General features: G+C 34.2%; 4 non-coding genes across 4 annotated transcripts; all 4 read left to right on the forward strand.

The window, feature by feature from the left end:
- The first annotated feature begins 3101 nt into the window (after positions 1 to 3101).
- TRNAH-GUG lies at positions 3102 to 3173 on the forward strand. Its single transcript has one exon. It is a non-coding gene; the product is annotated as a tRNA-His (tRNA).
- A 2444-nt stretch (positions 3174 to 5617) lies between these two features.
- Positions 5618 to 5689, forward strand: TRNAH-GUG. Its single transcript has one exon. It is a non-coding gene; the product is annotated as a tRNA-His (tRNA).
- A 1185-nt stretch (positions 5690 to 6874) lies between these two features.
- TRNAH-GUG lies at positions 6875 to 6946 on the forward strand. Its single transcript has one exon. It is a non-coding gene; the product is annotated as a tRNA-His (tRNA).
- A 1232-nt stretch (positions 6947 to 8178) lies between these two features.
- On the forward strand, positions 8179 to 8250 carry TRNAH-GUG. Its single transcript has one exon. It is a non-coding gene; the product is annotated as a tRNA-His (tRNA).
- Positions 8251 to 9993: the final 1743 nt, after the last annotated feature.

Genomic DNA, 9993 nt, shown 5'->3' on the forward strand with positions numbered 1-9993 from the left:
TTAAGAACTTAAAAAAAATAAATAAAAGTTTCACCCAGACAATGTATTTTATATATGATTGGGGTTGAACTTTAAAAAAATAGATTGGAAGAAATATTGGATGGACGGGATGAAAAATATGAGAATTTGAAACGTTCTAAAAAATCGTTGGCTGAAGGGAATATTGGACGGATGGGATATTACATTTGAGAACTTGAAACGTTCTCAAAAATCTTTGGCGGAAGAAAATACTGGATGGATGTGATAATAAATTTTAGAACTTGAAATGTTCTCAGAAATCTTTGGTGAAAGGAATATCGAATGAATGGGATTATAAATCTGAGAACTTGAAACGTTCTCAAAAATCTTTGGCGGAAGGGAATATTGAATGGATGGGATGAGAAATTTAAGAAATTGAAACGTTGTCAAAAATTATTTGCGGAAGGAAATACTAGATGGATGGGATAATAAATTTGAATTTGAAATGTTCTCAAAAGACTAGCAAAACAAACGACAGCAGAGACATCTAACAAATAATTAAACAGAATATCAAGACACTATGAAAAATCAAATGCGCAATAAGGAAATGCTAAAAACAAAAGTACATAAGAAAATAGAAGCACAAAACGAACAACGAGAAGAGCAGAATTCGGACTTGAAATCGCCAGTTATATAGCTTCCAGTGATACAAAGAGACTTGGGCGAACAGTGGCTGTAGTTTAGTGGTAAGAATTCCACGTTGTGGCCGTGGAGACCTGGGCTCGAATCCAGCAGCCACATCACTGTACTTTTTTTTTTTTGTTGTTTTAAACAAAATGGAAATGCGATTGACGATAACAACATTTTTGGTGACGGGGAAGAAGGTAGCTGATTCACTCAAGTGTGAATGATATACGATAACGTTTTATATTTATATTATATTTTTTTCAAATTTATAATAACGTTATGGGTTTATTATCACGCCTTGTGATTGTCTTGTTGTTATATCTGGAAAGGATCATAAGAAGGTAGTTTGTCAGTTCAAACCGAGAATGCCAATTGACAATTCTGATTCGCCAACTGTTCGACCAACTTGATTGGGATTACCTCCAATGTCAATCAAAACTAACCAATATATACCAATTCTCTCACCTCTTTCACTACTCACTAGTCATTACCGTAGCACCTTAGAGGTCCAGTCAACTGCAAAATCCTAGCCCAAATTTCCCTACGAAGTGCAGGTATGAATTCGTATAAATCAATATTAGGAATTATATTTTTTTAAGAAACTTAAAAAAATAAACAAAAGTTTAGAAATGAAAATATGAGAATTTGAAACGTTCTAAAAAATCGTTGGCTGAGGGAATATTGGACGGATGGGATATTACATTTGAGAACTTGAAACGTTCTCAAAAATCTTTGGCGGAAGAAAATACTGGATGGATGTGATAATAAATTTTAGAACTTGAAATGTTCTCAGAAATCTTTGGTGGAAGGAATATCGAATGAATGGGATTATAAATCTGAGAACTTGAAACGTTCTCAAAAATCTTGGCGGAAGGGAATATTGAATGGATGGGATGAGAAATTTAAGAAATTGAAACGTTGTCAAAAATTATTTGGAAGGAAATACTAGATGGATGGGATAATAAATTTGAGAATTTGAAATGTTTTCAAAAGACTAGCAAAACAAAACGACAGCAGAGACATCTACCAAATAATTAAACAGAATATCAAGACACTATGAAAAATCAAATGCGCAATAAGGAAATGCTAAAAACAAAAGTACAGAGAAAATAGAAGCACAAAACGAACAGGCCGAAGAGCAGAATTAGCGGACTTGAAATCCAGTTATATAGCTTCCAGTGATACAAAGAGACTTGGCCGAACAGTGGCTGTAGTTTAGTGGTAAGAATTCCACGTTGTGGCCGTGGAGACCTGGGCTCGAATCCAGCAGCCACATCACTGTACTTGTTTTTTTTTTTTGTTTTTAAACAAAATGGAAATGCGATTGACGATAACAACATTTTGGGTGACGGAAGAATCACAAGAAGGTAGCTGATTCACTCAAGTGTGAATGATATACGATAACGTTTTATATTTATATTTATATTATTTTCAAATTTATAATAAAGTTATGGGTTTATTATCACGCCTTGTGATTGTCTTGTTGTTATATCTGGCAAAGGATCATAAGAAGGTAGTTGTCAGTTCAAACCGAGAATGCCAATTGACAATTCTGATTCGCCAACTGTTCGACCAACTTGATTGGGATTACCTCCAATGTCAATCAAAACTAACCAATATATACCAATTCTCTCACCTCTTTCACTACTCACTAGTCATTACCGTAGCACCTTAGAGGTCCAGCAACTGCAAAATCCTAGCCCAAATTTCCCTACGAAGTGCAGTGTATGAATGCCGTATAAATCAATATTAGGAATTATATTTTTGTTAAGAAACTTAAAAAAATAAAAAAGTTTCACCCTAGACAATGTATTTTATATATGATTGGGGTTGAACTTTAAAAAAAAAAATAGATGGAAGAAATATTGGATGGACGGGATGAAATATGAGAATTTGAAACGTTCTAAAAAATCGTTGGCTGAAGGGAATATTTGACGGATGGGATATTACATTTGAGAACTTGAAACGTTCTCAAAAATCTTTGGCGGAAGAAAATACTGGTGGATGTGAAAATAAATTTTAGAACTTGAAATGTTCTCAGAAATCTTTGGTGGAAGGAATATCGAATGAATGGGATTATAAATCTGAGAACTTGAAACGTTCTCAAAAATCTTTGGCGGAAGGGAATATTGAATGGATGGGATGAGAAATTTAAGAAATTGAAACGTTGTCAAAAATTATTTGCGGAAGGAAATACTAGATGGATGGGATAATAAATTTGAGAATTTGAAATGTTCTCAAAAGACTAGCAAAACAAAACGACAGCAGAGACATCTACCAAATAATTAAACAGAATATCAAGACACTATGAAAAATCAAATGCGCAATCAGGAAATGCTAAAAACAAAAGTACAGAAGAAAATAGAAGCACAAAATGAACAAGGCCGAAGAGCAGAATTAGCGGACTTGAAATCGCCAGTTATATAGCTTCCAGTGATACAAAGAGTTGGCGAACAGTGGCTGTAGTTTAGTGGTAAGAATTCCACGTTGTGGCCGTGGAGACCTGGGCTTGAATCCCAGCAGCCACATCACTGTACTTGTTTTTTTTTTGTTTGTTTTAAACAAAATGGAAATGCGATTGACGATAACAACATTTTGGGTGACGGAAGAATCACAAGAAGTAGCTGATTCACTCAAGTGTGAATGATATACGATAACGTTTTATATTTATATTTATATTATTTTCAAATTTATAATAACGTTATGGGTTTATTATCACGCCTTGTGATTGTCTTGTTGTTATATATGGCAAAGGATCATAAGAAGGTAGTTGGTCAGTTCAAACCGAGAATGCCAATAGACAATTCTGATTCGCCAACTGTTTGACCAACTTGATTGGGATTACCTCCAATGTCAATCAAAACTAACCAATATATACCAATTCTCTCACCTCTTTCACTACTCACTAGTCATTACCGTAAGCACCTTAGAGGTCCAGTCAACTGCAAAATCCTAGCCCAAATTTCCCTACGAAGTGCAGGGTATGAATGCCATATAAATCAATATTAGGAATTATATTTTTTAAGAACTTAAAAAATAAATAAAAGTTTCACCCTAGACAATGTATTTTATATATGATTGGGGTTGAACTTTAAAAAAAAATAGATGGAAAGAAATATTGGATGGACGGATGAAAAATATGAGAATTTGAAACGTTCTAAAAATCGTTGGCTGAAGGGAATATTGGACGGATGGGATATTACATTTGAGAACTTGAAACGTTCTCAAAATCTTTGGCGGAAGAAAATACTGGATGGATGTGATAATAAATTTTAGAACTTGAAATTTCTCAGAAATCTTTGGTGGAAGGGAATATCGAATGAATGGGATTATAAATCTGAGAACTTGAAACGTTCTCAAAAATCTTGGCGGAAGGGAATATTGAATGGATGGGATGAGAAATTTAAGAAATTGAAATGTTGTCAAAAATTATTTGCGGAAGGAAATACTAGATGGATGGGATAATAAATTTGAGAATTTGAAATGTTCTCAAAAGACTAGCAAAACAAAACGACAGCAGAGACATCTACCAAATAATTAAACAGAATATCAAGACACTATGAAAAATCAAATGCGCAATAAGGAAATGCTAAAAACAAAAGTACAGAAGAAAATAGAAGCACAAAACGAACAAGGCCGAAGAGCAGAATTAGCGGACTTGAAATCGCCAGTTATATAGCTTCCAGTGATACAAAGAGACTTAGGCGAACAGTGGCTGTAGTTTAGTGGTAAGAATTCCACGTTGTGGCCGTGGAGACTGGGCGAATCCCAGCAGCCACATCACTGTACTTGTTTTTTTTTTTTTTTTTTGTTGTTTTAAACAAAATGGAAATGCGATTGACGATAACAACATTTTGGGTGTCGGAAGAATCACAAGAAGGTTGCTGATTCACTCAAGTGTGAATGATATACGATAACGTTTTTATATTTATATTTATATTATTTTCAAATTTATAATAACGTTATGGGTTTATTATCACGCCTTGTGATTGTCTTGTTGTTATATCTGGCAAAGGATCATAAGAAGGTAGTTGTCAGTTCAAACCGAGAATGCCAATTGACAATTCTGATTCGCCAACTGTTCGACCAACTTGATTGGGATTACCTCCAATGTCAATCAAACTAACCAATATATACCAATTCTCTCACCTCTTTCACTACTCACTAGTCATTACCGTAAGCACCTTAGAGGTCCAGCCAACTGCAAAATCCTAGCCCAAATTTCCCTACGAAGTGCAGGTATGAATGCGTATAAATCAATATTAGGAATTATATTTTGTTAAGAAACTTAAAACAAATAAATAAAAGTTTCACCCTAGACAATGTATTTTATATATGATTGGGGTTGAACTTTAAAAAAAAATAGTTGGAAGAAATATTGGATGGACGGGATGAAAAATATGAGAATTTGAAACGTTCTAAAAAATTTGGCTGAAGGGAATATTGGACGGATGGGATATTACATTTGAGAACTTGAAACGTTCTCAAAAATCTTTGGCGGAAGAAAATACTGGATGGATGTGATAATAAATTTTAGAACTTGAAATGTTCTCAGAAATCTTTGGTGGAAGGAATATCGAATGAATGGGATTATAAATCTGAGAACTTGAAACGTTCTCAAAAATCTTTGGCGGAAGGGAATATTGAATGGATGGGATGAGAAATTTAAGAAATTGAAACGTTGTCAAAAATTATTTGCGGAAGGAAATACTAGATGGATGGGATAATAAATTTGAGAATTTGAAATGTTCTCAAAAGACTAGCAAAACAAAACGACAGCAGAGACATCTACCAAATAATTAAACAGAATATCAAGACACTATGAAAAATCAAATGCGCAATCAGGAAATGCTAAAACAAAAGTACAGAAGAAAATAGAAGCACAAAAACGAACAAGGCGAAGAGCAGAATTAGCGGACTTGAAATCGCCAGTTATATAGCTTCAGTGATACAAAGAGACTTGGGCCGAACAGTGGCTGTAGTTTAGTGGTAAGAATTCCACGTTGTGGCCGTGGAGACCTGGGCTCGAATCCCAACAGCCACATCACTGTACTTGTTTTTTTTTTGTTGTTTAAACAAAATGGAAATGCGATTGACGATAACAACATTTTGGTGACGGAAGAATCACAAGAAGGTAGCTGATTCACTCAAGTGTGAATGATATACGATAACGTTTTTATATTTATATTTATATTATTTTCAAATTATAATAACGTTATGGGTTTATTATCACGCCTTGTGATTGTCTTGTTGTTATATCTGGCAAAGGATCATAAGAAGGTAGTTGGTCAGTTCAAACCGAGAATGCCAATGACAATTCTGATTCGCCAACTGTTCGACCAACTTGATTGGGATTACCTCCAATGTCAATCAAAACTAACCAATATATACCAATTCTCTCACCTCTTTCACTACTCACTAGTCATTACCGTAAGCACCTTAGAGGTCCAGTCAACTGCAAAATCCTAGCCCAAATTTCCCTACGAAGTGCAGGGTATGAATGCCGTATAAATAAATATTAGGAATTATATTTTGTTAAGAAACTTAAAACAAATAAATAAAAGTTTCACCCTAGACAATGTATTTATATATGATTGGGTTGAACTTTAAAAAAAAATAGTTGGAAAGAAATATTGGATGGACGGGATGAAAAATATGAGAATTTGAAACGTTCTAAAAAATCGTTGGCTGAAGGGAATATTGGACGGATGGGATATTACATTTGAGAACTTGAAACGTTCTCAAAAATCTTTGGCGGAAGAAAATACTGGATGGATGTGATAATAAATTTTAGAACTTGAAATTTCTCAGAAATCTTTGGTGGAAGGGAATATCGAATGAATGGATTATAAATCTGAGAACTTGAAACGTTCTCAAAAATCTTTGGCGGAAGGGAATTGAATGGATGGGATGAGAAATTTAAGAAATTGAAATGTTGTCAAAAATTATTTGGGAAGGAAATACTAGATGGATGGGATAATAAATTTGAGAATTTGAAATGTTCTCAAAAGACTAGCAAAAAAAAAAACGACAGCAGAGACATCTACCAAATAATTAAACAGAATATCAAGACACTATGAAAAATCAAATGCGCAATAAGGAAATGCTAAAAACAAAAGTACAGAAGAAAATAGAAGCACAAAATGAACAAGGCCGAAGAGCAGAATTAGCGGACTTGAAATCGCCAGTTATATAGCTTCCAGTGATACAAAGAGACTTGGGCCGAACAGTGGCTGTAGTTTAGTGGTAAGAATTCCACGTTGTGGCCGTGGAGACCTGGGCTCGAATCCCAGCAGCCACATCACTGTACTTGTTTTTTTTTTTGTTGTTTTAAACAAAATGGAAATGCGATTGACGATAACAACATTTTGGGTGACGGAAGAATCACAAGAAGGTAGCTGATTCACTCAAGTGTGAATGATATACGATAACGTTTTATATTTATATTTATATTATTTTCAAATTTATAATAACGTTATGGGTTTATTATCACGCCTTGTGATTGTCTTGTGTTATATCTGGCAAAGGATCATAAGAAGGTAGTTTTGTCAGTTCAAACCGAGAATGCCAATTGACAATTCTGATTCGCCAACTGTTCGACCAACTTGATTGGGATTACCTCCAATGTCAATCAAAACTAACCAATATATACCAATTCTCTCACCTCTTTCACTACTCACTAGTCATTACCGTAAGCACCTTAGAGGTCCAGCCAACTGCAAAATCCTAGCCCCAAATTTCCCTACGAAGTGCAGGTATGAATGCCGTATAAATCAATATTAGGAATTATATTTTGTTAAGAAACTTAAAACAAATAAATAAAAGTTTCACCCTAGACAATGTATTTTATATATGATTGGGGTTGAACTTTAAAAAAAAATAGTTGGAAAGAAATATTGGATGGACGGGATGAAAATATGAGAATTTGAAACGTTCTAAAAAATCGTTGGCTGAAGGGAATATTGGACGGATGGGATATTACATTTGAGAACTTGAAACGTTCTCAAAAATCTTTGGCGGATGAAAATACTGATGGATGTGATAATAAATTTTAGAACTTGAAATGTTCTCAGAAATCTGAATGTTTGAACGATGAAGTTTGAAAAAAAACTTTAGAACTTGAAATTTTCTAAGAAAAAAATATCGAATGAATGAGATTATAAATCTGAGAACTTGAAACGTTCTCAAAAATCTTGGCGGAAGGGAATATTGAATGGATGGGATGAGAAATTTAGAAATTGAAATGTCTCAAAAATTATTTGCGGAAGGAAATACTAGATGGATGGGATAATAAATTTGAGAATTTGAAATGTTCTCAAAAGACTAGCAAAACAAAACGACAGAGACATCTACCAAATAATTAAACAGAATATCAGGACACTATGAAAAATCAAATGCGCAATCAGGAAATGCTAAAACAAAAGTACAGAAGAAAATAGAAGCACAAAACGAACAAGGCAGAAGAGCAGAATAAGCGGACTTGAAATCGCCAGTTATATAGCTTTCAGTGATACAAGAGACTTGGGCCGAACAGTGGCTGTAGTTTAGTGGTAAGAATTCCACGTTGTGGCCGTGGAGACCTGGGCTCGAATCCCAGCAGCCACATCACTGTACTTGTGTTTTTTGTTGTCGGAAGAATCACAAGAAGGTAGCTGATTCACTCAAGTGTGAATGATATACGATAACGTTTTTATATTTTATATTATATTATTTTCAAATTTATAATAACGTTATGGGTTTATTATCACGCCTTGTGATTGTCTTGTTGTTATATCTGGCAAAGGATCATAAAGGTAGTTGGTCAGTTCAAACCGAGAATGCCAATTGACAATTCTGATTCGCCAACTGTTCGACCAACTTGATTGGGATTACCTCCAATGTCAATCAAAACTAACCAATATATACCAATTCTCTCACCTCTTTCACTACTCACTAGTCATTACCGTAAGCACCTTAGAGGTCCAGTGAACTGCAAAATCCTAGCCCAAATTTCCCTACGAAGTGCCGGGTATGAATACCGTATAAATCAATATTAGGAATTATATTTGTTAAGAAACTTAAAACAAATAAATAAAAGTTTCACCCTAGACAATGTATTTTATATATGATTGGGGTTGAACTTAAAAAAAAATAGTTGGAAAGAAATATTGGATGGACGGGATGAAAAATATGAGAATTTGAAACGTTCTAAAAAATCGTTGGCTGAAGGGAATATTGGACGGATGGGATATTACATTTGAGAACTTGAAACGTTCTCAAAAATCTTTGGCGGAAGAAAATACTGGATGTACGTGATAATAAATTTTCGAACTTGAAATGTTCTCAGAAATCTTTGGTGAAAGGAATATCGAATGAATGGGATTATAAATCTGAGAACTTGAAACGTTCTCAAAAATCTTTTGCGGAAGTGAATATTGAATGGATGGGATGAGAAATTTAAGAAATTGAAACGTTGTCAAAAATTATTTGCGGAAGGAAATACTAGATGGATGGGATAATAATTTGAGAATTTGAAATGTTCTAAAAAGACTAGCAAAACAAAATGACAGCAGAGACATCTACCAAATAATTAAACAGAATATCAGGACACTATGAAAAATCAAATGCGCAATCAAGAAATGCTAAAAACAAAAGTACAGAAGCAAATAGAAGCACAAAACGAACAAGGCAGAAGAGCAGAATAAGCGGACTTGAAATCGCCAGTTATATAGCTTCCAGTGATACAAAGTGACTTGGGTCGAACAGTGGTTGTAGTTTAGTGGTAAGAATTCCACGTTGTGGCCGTGGAGACCTGGGCTTGAATCCAGTAGCCACATCACTCTACATGTTTTATTTTGTTGTTTTAAACAAAATGGAAATGCGATTGACGATAACAACATTTTGGGTGACGGAAGAATTACAAGAAGGTAGCTGATTCACTCAAGTGTGAATGATATACGATAACGTTTTTATATTTATATTTATATTATTTTCAAATTTATAATAATGTTATGGGTTTATTATCACGCCTTGTGATTGTCTTGTTGTTATATCTGGCAAAGGATCATAAGAAGGTAGTTGGTCAGTTCAAACCGAGAATGCCAATTGACAATTCTGATTCGCCAACTGTTCAACCAAACTTGATTACTAACCAAATATATACCAATTCTCTCACCTCTTTCACTACTCACTAGTCATTACCGTAAGCACCTTAGAGGTCCAGTCAACTGCAAAATCCTAGCCCAAATTTCCCTACGAAGTGCAGGGTATGAATGCGTATAAATCAATATTAGGAATTATATTTTGTTAAGAAACTTAAAACAAATAAATAAAAAGTTTCACCCTAGACAATGTATTTTATATATGATT

This window comes from Ipomoea nil, unplaced genomic scaffold (assembly GCF_001879475.1).
Source record: "Ipomoea nil cultivar Tokyo-kokei standard unplaced genomic scaffold, Asagao_1.1 scaffold0421, whole genome shotgun sequence".
In the NCBI taxonomy this organism is placed as follows: domain Eukaryota; kingdom Viridiplantae; phylum Streptophyta; class Magnoliopsida; order Solanales; family Convolvulaceae; genus Ipomoea; species Ipomoea nil.